Here is a 19,921-nt window from a genome sequence, read left to right on the forward strand (position 1 = left end):
TTAACAGCCGAACGCGCTAACCATTGCTTCACGGAAGCTCAGAAATTAAATGGTTGTCAGGTATTGTGGAAAACTTATGACTTTTTACGCTACATCTGAGACCCCACAACACCGCTCCCGGATGGGCTCGAACCACCAACCTTTCGGTTAACAGCCGAACGCGATAACCATTGCGCAACGGAAGCCCAAAAATTAAATGGACGTCAGGTATTGTGGAAAAACTTTGACTTTTTACGTTACATCTGAGACCTCACAACACCGCTCCCGGATGGGCTCGAACTAACAACCTTTCGGTTAACAGCCGAACGCGCTAACCATTGCACCACGGAAGCCCAAAAATTAAATGGTCGTCAAGTATTGTTGAAAAACTTTGGCTTTTTACGTTACATTTGATATCTCACAACACCGCTCCCGGGTGGGCTCGAACCACGAACTTTTCGGTTAACAGCCGAACGCGCTAACCATTGAGCCACGGAAGCTCAGAAATTAAATGTTTGTCAGGTATTGTGGAAAACTTATGCCTTTTTACGCTACATCTGAGACCCCACAACATCTGTCCCGGGTGGGCTCGAACCACCAACCTTTCGGTTAACAGCTATACGCGCTAACCTTTGCGCCACGGAAGCTTAGAACTTAAAATGTTGTCAGGTCTTGTGGAAAACCTTTGAATTTTACGTTACTTATAACACTTCACACTAACCCTCCAGTGTGGGCTCTAACCACCAGCCTTTCGGTTAACAGCCGAACGCGCTAACCATCGTGCCAGGGAAGCCCAAAAATGAAATGGTCGTCAGGTTTTGAGGAAAACCTTTGACTTTTTACGTCACATCTGAGACCTCACAACACCGCTCCCGAATGGGCTCGAACCAACAACCTTTCGGATAACAGCTGAACGCGCTAACCATTGAGCCACGGAAGCTCTGAAATTAAATGGTCGTCAGGTATTGTGGAAAAACTTTGACTTTTTACGTCACAACTGAGACCTCACAACACCGCTCCCGAATGGGCTCGAACCAACAACCTTTCGATTAACAGCCGAACTTGCTAACCATTAAGCCACGGAAGCTTAGAAATTAAATGGATGTCAGGTATTGTGGAAAACTTATGACATTTACGCTACATCTGAGACCCCACAACACCTCTCCCGGGTGGGCTCAAACCACCAACCTTTCGAATAACAGCCGAACGTGCTAAAAATGCGCAACTGAAGCCCAAAAATTTAATGGTCTTCAGTTATTGTGGAAAAACTTTGGCTTTTTACGTTACATTTGAGATCTCACAACACCACTCCCGGTTTGACTCGAAATACCAACCTTTCGGTTAACAGCCGAACGCGCTAACCATTGAGCCACGGAAGCTCTGAAATTAAATGGTCGTCAGGTATTGTGGAAAAACTTTGACTTTTTACGTCACATCTGAGACCTCACAACACCGCTCCCAGATGGGCTCGAACCACCAACCTATCGGATAACAGCCGAACAAGCTAACCATTGCGCCAGGGAAGCCCAAAAATTAAATGGTCGTCAGGTATTGTGGAAAAACTTTGACTTTTTACGTCACATCGGAGACCTCACAACACCGCTCCCGGATGGGCTCGAACCACCAACCTTTCGGTTAACAGCCGAACGCGCTAACCATTGCGCCACGGAAGCCCAAAAATTAAATGGTCGTCAGGTATTGTGGAAAACTTATGACTTTTTACGCTACATCTGAGACCCCACAACATCTCACCCGGGTGGGCTCGAACCACCAACCTTTCGGTTAACAGCTTAACGCGAGGTCTCAGATGTAACGTAACAAGTAGGTGTTTTTCCACAATGCCTGACGATCATCTAATTTTTGGGCTTCCGTGGCGCAATGGTTAGCGCGTTCGGCTGTTAACCGAAAGGTTGGTGGTTCGAGCCCACCCAGGAGCGGTGCTGTGAGGTTTCAGATGTTACGTAAGAAGTCAAAGTTTTTCCACAATGCCTTACGATCATTTTATTTTAGAGCTTCCGTGGCTCAATGGTTAGCGCGTTCGGCTTTTAACCGATAAATTGGTCGTTCAAGCCCATCCAAGAGCGTTGTTGTGAGGTCTCAGATGTAACGTAAAAAGTCAGTGTTTTTCCACAATACCTGACGAACGTTTAATTTTTAGGCTTCCGTGGCTCAATGCTTAGCGCGTTCGGCTGTTAACCGAAAGGTTGGTGGTTCGAGCCCACCCGGGAGAGATGTTGTGGGGTCTCAGATGTAGCGTAAAAAGTCATAAGTTTTCCACAATTCCTGACAACCATTTAATTTCTGAGCTTCCGTGGCTCAATGGTTAGCGCGTTCGGCTGTTAACCGAAAGGTTGGTGGTTCGAGCCCATCCGGGAGCGGTGTTGTGAGGTCTCAGATGTAACGTAAAAAGTCGGTGTTTTTCCACAATGCCTGATGATCACCTAATTTTCGGGCTTCCGTGGCGCAATGGTTAGCTCGTTCAGCTGTTAACCGAAAGGTTGGTGGTTCGAGCCCACCCAGGAGCGGTGCTGTGAGGTTTCAGATGTTTTTCTCAATAATAAATCGTTTTTATTATGTTATTAAACGTTTAAAAACTATATTTAAACATGTAGTGTATTAAACTAAAAGCACTTTGAAAATGTTTCATTTTCGCGCAAAAAATCAAATATAGAAAATTCTAGTTATGCGCCACACACATAGATGGCGCTACCGACGAATGATAAAGTATACTTGTTGAAAAAACCGGGCGCGCGAAGCGTAGATTTGATGTGTAATTCTAGGGGCTTATATGTTCCAAGCTCTTTGTTACTTATAACACTTCACACTAACGCTCCAGCGTGGGCTCTAACCACCAACCTTTCAGTTAACAGCCGAACGCGCTAACCATCGCGCCAGGAAGCCTAAAAATTAAATGGTCGTCAGGTATTGTGGAAAAACTTTTATATTTTGGGTTACATCTGACACCTCACAACACTGCTCCCGGGTGGGCTCGAACCAACAACCTTTCGGATAACAGCCGAACTAGCTAAAAATGCGCCACAGAAGCCCGAAAGTTAAATGGTCGTCTGGTATTGTGTAAAAACTTTGGCTTTTTACCTTACATCTGAAACCTCACAACACCGCTCCCGGGTGGGCTCGAACCACCAACCTTTTAAATAACAGCTGAGCGCGCTAACCATTGCACCACGGAAGCCCAAAAATTAAACGGTCGTCAGGTATTGTGGAAAAACTTTTTACGTCACATCTGGGACCTTACATAACCGCTCCCGGATGGGCTCGAACCACCAACCTTTCGGTTAACAGCCGAACGCGCTAACCATTGCGCCACTTAAGCTCAGAAATTCAATGGCTGTCAGGTATTGTGGAAAACTTATGACTTTTTACACTACATCTGAGACCCCACAACACCTGTCCAGGGTGAGCTTGAACCACCAACCTTTCGGTTAACAGCTGAACGCGCTAACCATTGCGCCACGGAAGCTTAGAACTTAAAATGTTGTCAGGTCTTGTGGAAAACCTTTGAATTTTACGTTACTTATAACACTTCACACTAACCCTCCAGTGTGGGCTCTAACCACCAGCCTTTCGGTTAACAGCCGAACGCACTAACCATCGTGCCAGGGAAGCCCAAAAATGAAATGGTCGTCAGGTTTTGAGGAAAACCTTTGACTTTTTACGTCACATCTGAGACCTCACAACACCGCTCCCGAATGGGCTCGAACCAACAACCTTTCGGATAACAGCTGAACGCGCTAACCATTGAGCCACGGAAGCTCTGAAATTAAATGGTCGTCAGGTATTGTGGAAAAACTTTGACTTTTTACGTCACAACTGAGACCTCACAACACCGCTCCCGAATGGGCTCGAACCAACAACCTTTCGATTAACAGCCGAACTTGCTAACCATTAAGCCACGGAAGCTTAGAAATTAAATGGATGTCAGGTATTGTGGAAAACTTATGACATTTACGCTACATCTGAGACCCCACAACACCTCTCCCGGGTGGGCTCAAACCACCAACCTTTCGAATAACAGCCGAACGTGCTAAAAATGCGCAACTGAAGCCCAAAAATTGAATGGTCTTCAGTTATTGTGGAAAAACTTTGGCTTTTTACGTAACATTTGAGATCTCACAACACCACTCCCGGTTTGACTCGAAATACCAACCTTTCGGTTAACAGCCGAACGCGCTAACCATTGAGCCACGGAAGCTCTGAAATTAAATGGTCGTCAGGTATTGTGGAAAAACTTTGACTTTTTACGTCACATCTGAGACCTCACAACACCGCTCCCAGATGGGCTCGAACCACCAACCTATCGGATAACAGCCGAACAAGCTAACCATTGCGCCAGGGAAGCCCAAAAATTAAATGGTCGTCAGGTATTGTGGAAAAACTTTGACTTTTTACGTCACATCGGAGACCTCACAACACCGCTCCCGGATGGGCTCGAACCACCAACCTTTCGGTTAACAGCCGAACGCGCTAACCATTGCGCCACGGAAGCCCAAAAATTAAATGGTCGTCAGGTATTGTGGAAAACTTATGACTTTTTACGCTACATCTGAGACCCCACAACATCTCACCCGGGTGGGCTCGAACCACCAACCTTTCGGTTAACAGCTTAACGCGAGGTCTCAGATGTAACGTAACAAGTAGGTGTTTTTCCACAATGCCTGACGATCATCTAATTTTTGGGCTTCCGTGGCGCAATGGTTAGCGCGTTCGGCTGTTAACCGAAAGGTTGGTGGTTCGAGCCCACCCAGGAGCGGTGCTGTGAGGTTTCAGATGTTACGTAAGAAGTCAAAGTTTTTCCACAATGCCTTACGATCATTTTATTTTAGAGCTTCCGTGGCTCAATGGTTAGCGCGTTCGGCTTTTAACCGATAAATTGGTCGTTCAAGCCCATCCAAGAGCGTTGTTGTGAGGTCTCAGATGTAAAGTAAAAAGTCAGTGTTTTTCCACAATACCTGACGAACGTTTAATTTTTAGGCTTCCGTGGCTCAATGCTTAGCGCGTTCAGCTGTTAACCGAAAGGTTGGTGGTTCGAGCCCACCCGGGAGAGATGTTGTGGGGTCTCAGATGTAGCGTAAAAAGTCATAAGTTTTCCACAATTCCTGACAACCATTTAATTTCTGAGCTTCCGTGGCTCAATGGTTAGCGCGTTCGGCTGTTAACCGAAAGGTTGGTGGTTCGAGCCCATCCGGGAGCGGTGTTGTGAGGTCTCAGATGTAACGTAAATAGTCGGTGTTTTTCCACAATGCCTGATGATCACCTAATTTTCGGGCTTCCGTGGCGCAATGGTTAGCTCGTTCAGCTGTTAACCGAAAGGTTGGTGGTTCGAGCCCACCCAGGAGCGGTGCTGTGAGGTTTCAGATGTTTTTCTCAATAATAAATCGTTTTTATTATGTTATTAAACGTTTAAAAACTATATTTAAACATGTAGTGTATTAAACTAAAAGCACTTTGAAAATGTTTCATTTTCGCGCAAAAAATCAAATATAGAAAATTCTAGTTATGCGCCACACACATAGATGGCGCTACCGACGAATGATAAAGTATACTTGTTGAAAAAACCGGGCGCGCGAAGCGTAGATTTGATGTGTAATTCTAGGGGCTTATATGTTCCAAGCTCTTTGTTACTTATAACACTTCACACTAACGCTCCAGCGTGGGCTCTAACCACCAACCTTTCAGTTAACAGCCGAACGCGCTAACCATCGCGCCAGGAAGCCTAAAAATTAAATGGTCTTCAGGTATTGTGGAAAAACTTTTATATTTTGGGTTACATCTGACACCTCACAACACTGCTCCCGGGTGGGCTCGAACCAACAACCTTTCGGATAACAGCCGAACTAGCTAAAAATGCGCCACAGAAGCCCGAAAGTTAAATGGTCGTCTGGTATTGTGTAAAAACTTTGGCTTTTTACCTTACATCTGAAACCTCACAACACCGCTCCCGGGTGGGCTCGAACCACCAACCTTTTAAATAACAGCTGAGCGCGCTAACCATTGCACCACGGAAGCCCAAAAATTAAACGGTCGTCAGGTATTGTGGAAAAACTTTTTACGTCACATCTGGGACCTTACATAACCGCTCCCGGATGGGCTCGAACCACCAACCTTTCGGTTAACAGCCGAACGCGCTAACCATTGCGCCACGGAAGCCTAAAAATTAAATGGTCGTCAGGTACTGTGGAAAAACTTTGGCTTTTTACGTCACATCTGAGATCTCACAATACCGCTCCCGGGTGGTCTCGAAACACCAACCTTTCGGTTAACAGCCCAACGCGCTAACCATCGAGCCACGGAAGCTCAGAAATTAAATGGTTGTCAGGTATAGTAGAAAACTTATGACTTTTTTACGTTACATCTGAGACCCCCACACCTCTCCAAGTTGGGCTCGAACCACCAACCTTTCGAATAACAGCTGAACGCGCTAACCATTGCACCACAGAAGCCCAAAAATTAAATGGTCGTCAAGTAATGTATAAAAACTTTGGCTTTTTACGTCACATCTGAGACCTCACAACACCGCTCCCGGGTGGGCTCGAACCCTGGTCTCAGATGTTACGTAAAAAGTCAGTGTTTTTCAACCATACCTGACGACCATTTAATTTTTGGCCTTCCGTGGCGCAATGGTTAGCGCGTTCATCTGTTAACCGAAAGGTTGGTGGTTCCAGCCCACCCGGGAGAGGTGTTGTGGGGTGGGGTCTCAGATGTAGCGTAAAAAGTCATAAGTTTTCCACAATACCTGACGACCATTTAATTTTTGGGCTTCCGTGGTGCAATGGTTAGCGCGTTCAGCTGTTATTCAAAAGGTTGGTGGTTCAAGCCCACCCGGGAGCGGTGTTGTGAGGTCTCAGATGTAACGTAAAAAGTCAGAGTTTTTCTACAATACCTGACGAACATTTAATTTTTGGGCTTCCGTGGCGCAATGGTTAGCGCGTTACGCTGTTATTCGAAAGGTTGGTGGTTCGAGCCCACCTGGGAGCGGTGTTGTGAGGTCTCAAATGTAACGTCAAAAGACAAAGTTTTTCAACAATACCTGACGACATTTAATTTTTAGGCTTCCGTGGCGCAATTGTTAGCGCGTTCATCTGTTAACCGAAAGGTTGGTGGTTCAAGCCCACCCGGGAGCGGTGTTGTGAGGTGTCAGATGTAACGTAAAAAGTCAGAGTTTTTCCACAATACCTGACAACCATTTAATTTTTGGGCTTCCGTGGCGCAATGGTTAGCTTGTTCGGCTGTTATCCGATAGGTTGGCGGCTCAAGCCCAACCGGGAACGTTGGTGTTAAGTTTTATAAGAAACGTAAAAAGTCAAAGTTTCAAAGTTTCAAAGTTTATTTGGTATTTCCATGATTCCTGACGACCATTTAATTTTTGGGCTTCCGTGGTGCAATGGTTAGCGCGTTCAGCTGTTATTCAAAAGGTTGGTGGTTCAAGCCCACCCGGGAGCGGTGTTGTGAGGTCTCAGATGTAACGTAAAAAGTCAGAGTTTTTCTACAATACCTGACGAACATTTAATTTTTGGGCTTCCGTGGCGCAATGGTTAGCGCGTTACGCTGTTATTCGAAAGGTTGGTGGTTCGAGCCCACCTGGGAGCCGTGTTGTGAGGTCTCAAATGTAACGTCAAAAGACAAAGTTTTTCAACAATACCTGACGACATTTAATTTTTAGGCTTCCGTGGCGCAATTGTTAGCGCGTTCATCTGTTAACCGAAAGGTTGGTGGTTCAAGCCCACCCGGGAGCGGTGTTGTGAGGTGTCAGATGTAACGTAAAAAGTCAGAGTTTTTCCACAATACCTGACAACCATTTAATTTTTGGGCTTCCGTGGCGCAATGGTTAGCGCGTTCGGCTGTTAACCGAAAGGTTGGTGGTTCGAGCCCATCCGGGAGCGGTGTTGTGAGGTCTCAGATGTAACGTAAAAAGTCGGTGTTTTTCCACAATGCCTGACGATCACCTAATTTTCGGGCTTCCGTGGCGCATTGGTTTACTCGTTCAGCTGTTAACCGAAAGGTTTGTTGTTCGAGCCCACCCAGGAGCGGTGCTCTGAGGTTTCAGATGTTTTTCTCAATAATAAATCGTTTTTATTATGTTATTAAACGTTTAAAAACTATATTTAAACATGTAGTGTATTAAACTAAAAGCACTTTGAAAATGTTTCATTTTCGCGCAAAAAATCAAATATAGAAAATTCTAGTTATGCGCCACACACATAGATGGCGCTACCGACGAATGATAAAGTATACTTGTTGAAAAAACCGGGCGCGCGAAGCGTAGATTTGATGTGTAATTCTAGGGGCTTATATGTTCCAAGCTCTTTGTTACTTATAACACTTCACACTAACGCTCCAGCGTGGGCTCTAACCACCAACCTTTCAGTTAACAGCCGAACGCGCTAACCATCGCGCCAGGAAGCCTAAAAATTAAATGGTCGTCAGGTATTGTGGAAAAACTTTTATATTTTGGGTTACATCTGACACCTCACAACACTGCTCCCGGGTGGGCTCGAACCAACAACCTTTCGGATAACAGCCGAACTAGCTAAAAATGCGCCACAGAAGCCCGAAAATTAAATGGTCGTCTGGTATTGTGTAAAAACTTTGGCTTTTTACCTTACATCTGAAACCTCACAACACCGCTCCCGGGTGGGCTCGAACCACCAACCTTTTAAATAACAGCTGAGCGCGCTAACCATTGCACCACGGAAGCCCAAAAATTAAACGGTCGTCAGGTATTGTGGAAAAACTTTTTACGTCACATCTGGGACCTTACATCACCGCTCCCGGATGGGCTCGAACCACCAACCTTTCGGTTAACAGCCGAACGCGCTAACCATTGCGCCACGGAAGCCTAAAAATTAAATGGTCGTCAGGTACTGTGGAAAAACTTTGGCTTTTTACGTCACATCTGAGATCTCACAATACCACTCCCGGGTGGTCTCGAACCACCAACCTTTCGGTTAACAGCCCAACGCGCTAACCATCCAGCCACGGAAGCTCAGAAATTAAATGGTTGTCAGGTATAGTAGAAAACTTATGACTTTTTACGTTACATCTGAGACCCCCACACCTCTCCAAGTTGGGCTCGAACCACCAACCTTTCGAATAACAGCTGAACGCGCTAACCATTGCACCACAGAAGCCCAAAAATTAAATGGTCGTCAAGTAATGTATAAAAACTTTGGCTTTTTACGTCACATGTGAGACCTCACAACACCGCTCCCGGGTGGGCTCGAACCACCAACTTTTCGGTTAACAGCCGAACGCGCTAACCATTGAGCCACGGAAGCTCAGAAATTAAATGGTTGTCAGGTATTGTGGAAAACTTATGACTTTTTACGCTACATCTGAGACCCCACAACACCGCTCCCGGATGGGCTCGAACCACCAACCTTTCGGTTAACAGCCGAACGCGATAACCATTGCGCAACGGAAGCCCAAAAATTAAATGGACGTCAGGTATTGTGGAAAAACTTTGACTTTTTGCGTTACATCTGAGACCTCACAACACCGCTCCCGGATGGGCTCGAACTAACAACCTTTCGGTTAACAGCCGAACGCGCTAACCATTGCACCACGGAAGCCCAAAAATTAAATGGTCGTCAAGTATTGTTGAAAAACTTTGGCTTTTTACGTTACAATTGATATCTCACAACACCGCTCCCGGGTGGGCTCGAACCACCAACGTTTCGGTTAACATCCGAACGCGCTAACCATTGAGCCACGGAAGCTAAGAAAATAAATAATTGTCAGGTATTGTGGAAAACTTATGACTTTTTACGCTACATCTGAGACCCCACAACATCTGTCCCGGGTGGGCTCGAACCACCAACCTTTCGGTTAACAGCTATACGCGCTAACCTTTGCGCCACGGAAGCCCAAAAATTAAACGTTCGTCAGGTATTGTCCAAAAACACTGACTTTTTACGTTACATCTGAGACCTCACAACACCGCTCCCGGTTGGGCTCGAACCACCAACCTTTCGGTTAACAGCCGAACGCGCTAACCATTGCGCCACTTAAGCTCAGAAATTCAATGGCTGTCAGGTATTGTGGAAAACTTATGACTTTTTACGCTACATCTGAGACCCCACAACACCTGTCCTGGGTGAGCTTGAACCACCAACCTTTCGGTTAACAGCTGAACGCGCTAACCATTGCGCCACGGAAGCTTAGAACTTAAAATGTTGTCAGGTCTTGTGGAAAACCTTTGAATTTTACGTTACTTATAACATTTCACACTAACCCTCCAGTGTGGGCTCTAACCACCAGCCTTTCGGTTAACAGCCGAACGCGCTAACCATTGCGCCCCGGAAGCCCAAAAATTAAATGGACGTCAGGTATTGTGGAAAAACATTGACTTTTTACGTCACATCTGAGACCTCACAACACCGCTGCCGGATGGGCTTGAACCACCAAACTTTCGGTTAACAAATGAACGTGATAATCATTGCGCAACGGAAGCCCAAAAATGAAATGGTCGTCAGGTTTTGAGGAAAACCTTTGACTTTTTACGTCACATCTGAGACCTCACAACACCGCTCCCGAATGGGCTCGAACCAACAACCTTTCGGATAACAGCTGAACGCGCTAACCATTGAGCCACGGAAGCTCTGAAATTAAATGGTCGTCAGGTATTGTGGAAAAACTTTGACTTTTTACGTCACAACTGAGACCTCACAACACCGCTCCCGAATGGGCTCGAACCAACAACCTTTCGATTAACAGCCGAACTTGCTAACCATTAAGCCACGGAAGCTTAGAAATTAAATGGATGTCAGGTATTGTGGAAAACTTATGACATTTACGCTGCATCTGAGACCCCACAACACCTCTCCCGGGTGGGCTCAAACCACCAACCTTTCGAATAACAGCCGAACGTGCTAAAAATGCGCAACTGAAGCCCAAAAATTGAATGGTCTTCAGTTATTGTGGAAAAACTTTGGCTTTTTACGTTACATTTGAGATCTCACAACACCACTCCCGGTTTGACTCGAAATACCAACCTTTCGGTTAACAGCCGAACGCGCTAACCATTGAGCCACGGAAGCCCAAAAATTAAATGGTCTTCAGGTATTGTGGAAAAACTTATGAATTTTTACGCTACATCTGAGACCCCACAACACCTCTCCCGGGTGGGCTGAAACCACCAACCTTTCGGTTAACAGCTGAACGCGCTAACCATTGAGCCACGGAAGCTCTGAAATTAAATGGTCGTCAGGTATTGTGGAAAAACTTTGACTTTTTACGTCACATCTGAGACCTCACAACACCGCTCCCAGATGGGCTCGAACCACCAACCTATCGGATAACAGCCGAACAAGCTAACCATTGCGCCAGGGAAGCCCAAAAATTAAATGGTCGTCAGGTATTGTGGAAAAACTTTGACTTTTTACGTCACATCGGAGACCTCACAACACCGCTCCCGGATGGGCTCGAACCACCAACCTTTCGGTTAACAGCTGAACGCGCTAACCATTGCGCCACGGAAGCCCAAAAATTAAATGGTCGTCAGTTATTGTGGAAAACTTATGACTTTTTACGCTACATCTGAGACCCCACAACATCTCACCCGGGTGGGCTCGAACCACCAACCTTTCGGTTAACAGCTTAACGCGAGGTCTCAGATGTAACGTAACAAGTCGGTGTTTTTCCACAATGCCTGACGATCATCTAATTTTTGGGCTTCCGTGGCGCAATGGTTAGCGCGTTCGGCTGTTAACCGAAAGGTTGGTGGTTCGAGCCCACCCAGGAGCGGTGCTGTGAGGTTTCAGATGTTACGTAAGAAGTCAAAGTTTTTCCACAATGCCTGACGATCATTTAATTTTAGAGCTTCCGTGGCTCAATGGTTAGCGCGTTCGGCTTTTAACCGATAGTTTGGTCGTTCAAGCCCATCCAAGAGCGTTGTTGTGAGCTCTCAGATGTAACGTAAAAAGTCAGTGTTTTTCCACAATACCTGACGAACGTTTAATTTTTGGGCTTCCGTGGCGCAATGCTTAGCGCGTTCAGCTGTTAACCGAAAGGTTGGTGGTTCGAGCCCACCCGGGAGAGATGTTGTGGGGTCTCAGATGTAGCGTAAAAAGTCATAAGTTTTCCACAATTCCTGACAACCATTTCATTTCTGAGCTTCCGTGGCTCAATGGTTTAGCGCGTTCGGCTGTTAACCGAAAGGTTGGTGGTTCGAGCCCATCCGGGAGCGGTGTTGTGAGGTCTCAGATGTAACGTAAAAAGTCGGTGTTTTTCCACAATGCCTGATGATCACCTAATTTTCGGGCTTCCGTGGCGCAATGGTTAGCTCGTTCAGCTGTTAACCGAAAGGTTGGTGGTTCGAGCCCACCCAGGAGCGGTGCTGTGAGGTTTCAGATGTTTTGCTCAATAATAAATCGTTTTTATTATGTTATTAAACGTTTAAAAACTATATTTAAACATGTAGTGTATTAAACTAAAAGCACTTTGAAAATGTTTCATTTTCGCGCAAAAAATCAAATATAGAAAATTCTAGTTATGCGCCACACACATAGATGGCGCTACCGACGAATGATAAAGTATACTTGTTGAAAAAACCGGGCGCGCGAAGCGTAGATTTGATGTGTAATTCTAGGGGCTTATATGTTCCAAGCTCTTTGTTACTTATAACACTTCACACTAACGCTCCAGCGTGGGCTCTAACCACCAACCTTTCAGTTAACAGCCGAACGCGCTAACCATCGCGCCAGGAAGCCTAAAAATTAAATGGTCGTCAGGTATTGTGGAAAAACTTTTATATTTTGGGTTACATCTGACACCTCACAACACTGCTCCCGGGTGGGCTCGAACCAACAACCTTTCGGATAACAGCCGAACTAGCTAAAAATGCGCCACAGAAGCCCGAAAATTAAATGGTCGACTGGTATTGTGTAAAAACTTTGGCTTTTTACCTTACATCTGAAACCTCACAACACCGCTCCCGGGTGGGCTCGAACCACCAACCTTTTAAATAACAGCTGAGCGCGCTAACCATTGCACCACGGAAGCCCAAAAATTAAACGGTCGTCAGGTATTGTGGAAAAACTTTGACTTTTTACGTCACATCTGGGACCTTACATCACCGCTCCCGGATGGGCTCGAACCACCAACCTTTCGGTTAACAGCCGAACGCGCTAACCATTGCGCCACGGAAGCCTAAAAATTAAATGGTCGTCAGGTACTGTGGAAAAACTTTGGCTTTTTACGTCACATCTGAGATCTCACAATACCGCTCCCGGGTGGTCTCGAACCACCAACCTTTCGGTTAACAGCCCAACGCGCTAACCATCGAGCCACGGAAGCTCAGAAATTAAATGGTTGTCAGGTATAGTAGAAAACTTATGACTTTTTTACGTTACATCTGAGACCCCCACACCTCTCCAAGTCGGGCTCGAACCACCAACCTTTCGAATAACAGCTGAACGCGCTAACCATTGCACCACAGAAGCCCAAAAATTAAATGGTCGTCAAGTAATGTATAAAAACTTTGGCTTTTAACGTCACATCTGAGACCTCACAACACCGCTCCCGGGTGGGCTCGAACCCTGGTCTCAGATGTTACGTAAAAAGTCAGTGTTTTTCAACCATACCTGACGACCATTTAATTTTTGGCCTTCCGTGGCGCAATGGTTAGCGCGTTCATCTGTTAACCGAAAGGTTGGTGGTTCCAGCCCACCCGGGAGAGGTGTTGTGGGGTGGGGTCTCAGATGTAGCGTAAAAAGTCATAAGTTTTCCACAATACCTGACGACCATTTAATTTTTGGGCTTCCGTGGTGCAATGGTTAGCGCGTTCAGCTGTTATTCAAAAGGTTGGTGGTTCAAGCCCACCCGGGAGCGGTGTTGTGAGGTCTCAGATGTAACGTAAAAAGTCAGAGTTTTTCTACAATACCTGACGAACATTTAATTTTTGGGCTTCCGTGGCGCAATGGTTAGCGCGTTACGCTGTTATTCGAAAGGTTGGTGGTTCGAGCCCACCTGGGAGCGGTGTTGTGAGGTCTCAAATGTAACGTCAAAAGACAAAGTTTTTCAACAATACCTGACGACATTTAATTTTTAGGCTTCCGTGGCGCAATTGTTAGCGCGTTCATCTGTTAACCGAAAGGTTGGTGGTTCAAGCCCACCCGGGAGCGGTGTTGTGAGGTGTCAGATGTAACGTAAAAAGTCAGAGTTTTTCCACAATACCTGACAACCATTTAATTTTTGGGCTTCCGTGGCGCGATGGTTAGCTTGTTCGGCTGTTATCCGATAGGTTGGCGGCTCAAGCCCAACCGGGAACGTTGGTGTTAAGTTTTATAAGAAACGTAAAAAGTCAAAGTTTCAAAGTTTCAAAGTTTATTTGGTATTTCCATGATACCTGACGACCATTTAATTTTTGGGCTTGCGTGGCGCAATGGTTAGCGCGTTTATCTGTTAAACGAAAGGTTGGTGGTTCAAGCCCACCCGGGAGCGGTGTTGTGAGGTCTCAGATGTAACGTAAAAAGTCAGAGTTTTTCCACAATACCTGACGAACATTTAATTTTTGGGCTTCCGTGGCGCAATGGTTAGCGCGTTCAGCTGTTAACCGAAAGGTTGGTGGTTCGGGCCCATCCGGGAGCGGTGTTGTGAAGTCTCAGATGTAACGTAAAAAGTCAGAGTTTTTCCACAATACCTAACGAACATTTAATTTTTGGGCTTCCGAGGCGCAATGGTTAGCGCGTTCAGCTGTTAACCGAAAGGTTGGTGGTTCAAGCCCATCCGGGAGCGGTGTTGTGAGGTCTAAGACGTGACGTAAAAAGTCAAAGTTTTTCCACAATACCTGACGACCATTTAATTTTTGGGCTTCCGTGGTGCAATGGTTAGCGAGTTCAGCTGTTATTCAAAAGGTTGGTGGTTCGAGCCCACCCGGGAACGGTGTTGTGAGGTCTCAGATGTAACATAAAAAGCCAAAGTTTTTCCACAATACCTGACGACCATTAAATTTTCGGGCTTCTGTGGTGCATTTTTTAGCGCGTTCGGCTGTTATTCGAAAGGTTGGTGGATCGAGCCCACCCGGGAGAGGATTTGTGAGGTCTCAGATGCAACGTAAAAAGTCACAGTTTTTCCACAATACCTGACGAACATTTAATTTTTGTGCTTCCGTGGCGCAATGGTTAGCGCGTTCAGCTGTTAACCGAAAGGTTGGTGGTTCCAGCCCACCCGGGAGAGGTGTTGTGGGGTCTCAGATATAGCGTAAAAAGTCAAAGTTTTTCCACAATACCTGACGACCATTTAATTTTTGGGCTTCCGTGGTGCAATGGTTAGCGCGTTCAGCTGTTATTCAAAAGGTTGGTGGTTCGAGCCCACCCGGGAGCGGTGTTGTGAGGTCTCAGATGTAACATAAAAAGCCAAAGTTTTTACACAATACCTGACGACCATTAAATTTTCGGGCTTCTTTGGTGCATTTTTTAGCGCGTTCGGCTGTTATTCGAAAGGTTGGTGGTTCGAGCCCACCCGGGAGAGGATTTGTGAGGTCTCAGATGCAACGTAAAAAGTCACAGTTTTTCCACAATACCTGACGAACATTTAATTTTTGTGCTTCCGTGGCGCAATGGTTAGCGCGTTCAGCTGTTAACCGAAAGGTTGGTGGTTCCAGCCCACCCGGGAGAGGTGTTGTGGGGTCTCAGATATAGCGTAAAAAGTCAAAGGTTTTCCACAATACCTGACGACCATTTAATTTTTGGGCTTCCGTGGTGCAATGGTTAGCGCGTTCAGCTGTTATTCAAAAGGTTGGTGGTTCGAGCCCACCCGGGAGCGGTGTTGTGAGGTCTCAGATGTAACATAAAAAGCCAAAGTTTTTACACAATACCTGACGACCATTAAATTTTCGGGCTTCTGTGGTGCATTTTTTAGCGCGTTCGGCTGTTATTCGAAAGGTTGGTGGTTCAAGCCCACCCGGGAGCGGTGTTGTGAAATCTCAGATGTAACGTAAAAAGTCAGAGTTTTTCCACAATACCTGACGAACATTTAATTTTTGGGCTTCCGTGGCGCAATGGTTAGCGCGTTCAGCTGTTAACCGAAAGGTTGGTGGTTCGGGCCCTTCCGGGAGCGGTGTTGTGAGGTCTAAGATGTGACGTAAAAAGTCAAAGTTTTTCCACAATACCTGACGACCATTTAATATTTGGGCTTCCGTGGCGCAATGGTTAGCTTGTTCGGCTGTTATCCGATAGGTTGGCGGCTCAAGCCCAACCGGGAACGTTGGTGTTAAGTTTTATAAGAAACGTAAAAAGTCAAAGTTTCAAAGTTTCAAAGTTTATTTGGTATTTCCATGATACCTGACGACCATTTAATTTTTGGGCTTGCGTGGCGCAATGGTTAGCGCGTTCAGCTGTTAACCGAAAGGTTGGTGGTTCGGGCCCATCCGGGAGCGGTGTTGTGAAGTCTCAGATGTAACGTAAAAAGTCAGAGTTTTTCCACAATACCTAACGAACATTTAATTTTTGGGCTTCCGAGGCGCAATGGTTAGCGCGTTCAGCTGTTAACCGAAAGGTTGGTGGTTCGAGCCCATCCGGGAGCGGTGTTGTGAGGTCTAAGACGTGACGTAAAAAGTCAAAGTTTTTCCACAATACCTGACGACCATATAATTTTTGGGCTTCCGTGGTGCAATGGTTAGCGAGTTCAGCTGTTATTCAAAAGGTTGGTGGTTCGAGCCCACCCGGGAGAGGATTTGTGAGGTCTCAGATGCAACGTAAAAAGTCACAGTTTTTCCACAATACCTGACGAACATTTAATTTTTGTGCTTCCGTGGCGCAATGGTTAGCGCGTTCAGCTGTTAAGCGAAAGGTTGGTGGTTCCAGCCCACCCGGGAGAGGTGTTGTGGGGTCTCAGATGTAGCGTAAAAAGTCATAAGTTTTCCACAATACCTAACAACCATTTAATTTTTGGGCTTCCGTAGTGCAATGGTTATCGCGTTCAGCTGTTATTCAAAAGGTTGGTGGTTCGAGCCCACCCGGGAGCGGTGTTGTGAGGTGTCAGATGTAACATAAAAAGCCAAAGTTTTTACACAATACCTGACGACCATTAAATTTTCGGGCTTCTGTGGTGCATTTTTTAGCGCGTTCGGCTGTTATTCGAAAGGTTGGTGGTTCAAGCCCACCCGGAAGCGGTGTTGTGAAATATCAGATGTAACGTAAAAAGTCAGAGTTTTTCCACAATACCTGACGAACATTTAATTTTTGGGCTTCCGTGGCGCAATGGTTAGCTTGTTCGGCAGTTATCCGATAGGTTGGCGGCTCAAGCCCAACCGGGAACGTTGGTGTTAAGTTTTATAAGAAACGTAAAAAGTCAAAGTTTCAAAGTTTCAAAGTTTATTTGGTATTTCCATGATACCTGACGACCATTTAATTTTTGGGCTTGCGTGGCGCAATGGTTAGCGCGTTCATCTGTTAACCGAAAGGTTGGTGGTTCAAGCCCACCCGGGAGCGGTGTTGTGAGGTCTCAGATGTAACGTAAAAAGTCAGAGTTTTTCCACATTACCCGACGAACATTTAATTTTTGGGCTTCCGTGGCGCAATGGTTAGCGCGTTCAGCTGTTAACCGAAAGGTTGGTGGTTCGGACCCATCCGGGAGCGGTGTTGTGAAGTCTCAGATGTAACGTAAAAAGTTAGAGTTTTTCCACAATACCTAACGAACATATAATTTTTGGGCTTCCGAGGCGCAATGGTTAGCGCGTTCAGCTGTTAACCGAAAGGTTGGTGGTTCGAGCCCATCCGGGAGCGGTGTTGTGAGGTCTCAGATGTAACGTAAAAAGCCAAAGTTTTTACACAATACCTGACGACCATTTAATTTTTGGGCTTCCGTGGTGCAATTGTTAGCGAGTTCAGCTGTTATTCAAAAGGTTGGTGGTTCGAGCCCACCCGGGAGCGGTGTTGTGAGGTCTCAGATGTAACATAAAAAGCCAAAGTTTTTACACAATACCTGACGACCATTAAATTTTCGGGCTTCTTTGGTGCATTTTTAGCGCGTTCGGCTGTTATTCGAAAGGTTGGTGGTTCGAGCCCACCTGGGAGAGGATTTGTGAGGTCTCAGCTGCAACGTAAAAAGTCACAGTTTTTCCACAATAACTGACGAACATTTAATTTTTGTGCTTCCGTGGCGCAATGGTTAGCGCGTTCAGCTGTTAACCGAAAGGTTGGTGGTTCCAGACCACCCGGGAGAGGTGTTGTGGGGTCTCAGATGTAGCGTAAAAAGTCAGAGTTTTTCCACAATACCTAACGAACATATAATTTTTGGGCTTCCGAGGCGCAATGGTTAGCGCGTTCAGCTGTTAACCGAAAGGTTGGTGGTTCGAGCCCATCCGGGAGCGGTGTTGTGAGGTCTAAGACGTGACGTAAAAAGTCAAAGTTTTTCCACAATACCTGACGACCATTTAATTTTTGGGCTTCCGTGGTGCAATTGTTAGCGAGTTCAGCTGTTATTCAAAAGGTTGGTGGTTCGAGCCCACCCGGGAGCGGTGTTGTGAGGTCTCAGATGTAACATAAAAAGCCAAAGTTTTTACACAATACCTGACGACCATTAAATTTTCGGGCTTCTGTGGTGCATTTTTTAGCGCGTTCGGCTGTTATTCGAAAGGTTGGTGGTTCGAGCCCACCCGGGAGAGGATTTGTGAGGTCTCAGATGCAACGTAAAAAGTCACAGTTTTTCCACAATACCTGACGAACATTTAATTTTTGTGCTTCCGTGGCGCAATGGTTAGCGCGTTCAGCTGTTAACCGAAAGGTTGGTGGTTCCAGCCCACCCGGGAGAGGTGTTGTGGGGTCTCAGATATAGCGTAAAAAGTCAAAGTTTTTCCACAATACCTGACGACCAATTAATTTTTGGGCTTCCGTGGTGCAATGGTTAGCGCGTTCAGCTGTTATTCAAAAGGTTGGTGGTTCGAGCCCACCCGGGAGCGGTGTTGTGAGGTCTCAGATGTAACATAAAAAGCCAAAGTTTTTACACAATACCTGACGACCATTAAATTTTCGGGCTTCTTTGGTGCATTTTTTAGCGCGTTCGGCTGTTATTCGAAAGGTTGGTGGTTCGAGCCCACCCGGGAGAGGATTTGTGAGGTCTCAGCTGCAACGTAAAAAGTCACAGTTTTTCCACAATACCTGACGAACATTTAATTTTTGTGCTTCCGTGGCGCAATGGTTAGCGCGTTCAGCTGTTAACCGAAAGGTTGGTGGTTCCAGCCCACCCGGGAGAGGTGTTGTGGGGTCTCAGATGTAGCGTAAAAAGTCATAAGTTTTCCACAATACCTAACAACCATTTAATTTTTGGGCTTCCGTGGTGCAATGGTTAGCGCGGTCAGCTGTTATTCAAAAGGTTGGTGGTTCGAGCCCACCCGGGAGCGGTGTTGTGAGGTGTCAGATGTAACATAAAAAGCCAAAGTTTTTACACAATACCTGACGACCATTAAATTTTCGGGCTTCTGTGGTGCATTTTTTAGCGCGTTCGGCTGTTATTCGAAAGGTTGGTGGTTCAAGCCCACCCGGGAGCGGTGTTGTGAAATCTCAGATGTAACGTAAAAAGTCAGAGTTTTTCCACAATACCTGACGACCGTTTAATTTTTGGGCTTCCGTGGCGCAATGGTTTGCGCGTTCGGCTGTTAACCGAAAGGTTGGTGGTTCGGGCCCATCCGGGAGCGGTGTTGTGAGGTCTAAGATGTGACGTAAAAAGTCAAAGTTTTTCCACAATACCTGACGACCATTTAATTTTTGGGCTTCCGTGGCGTAATGGTTAGCTTGTTCGGCTGTTATCCGATAGGTTGGCGGCTCAAGCCCAACCGTGAACGTTGGTGTTAAGTTTTATAAGAAACGTAAAAGTCATAAGTTTTTCCACAATACATAACAACCATTTAATTTTTGGGCTTCCGTGGCGCAATGGTTAGCGCGTTCATCTGTTAACCGAAAGGTTGGTGGTTCAAGCCCACCCG

Source organism: Phalangium opilio, unplaced genomic scaffold (genome assembly GCF_054372755.1).
Source record: "Phalangium opilio isolate 3A_F unplaced genomic scaffold, DU_Popi_V2 ptg001170l_1, whole genome shotgun sequence".
NCBI lineage: Eukaryota > Metazoa > Arthropoda > Arachnida > Opiliones > Phalangiidae > Phalangium > Phalangium opilio.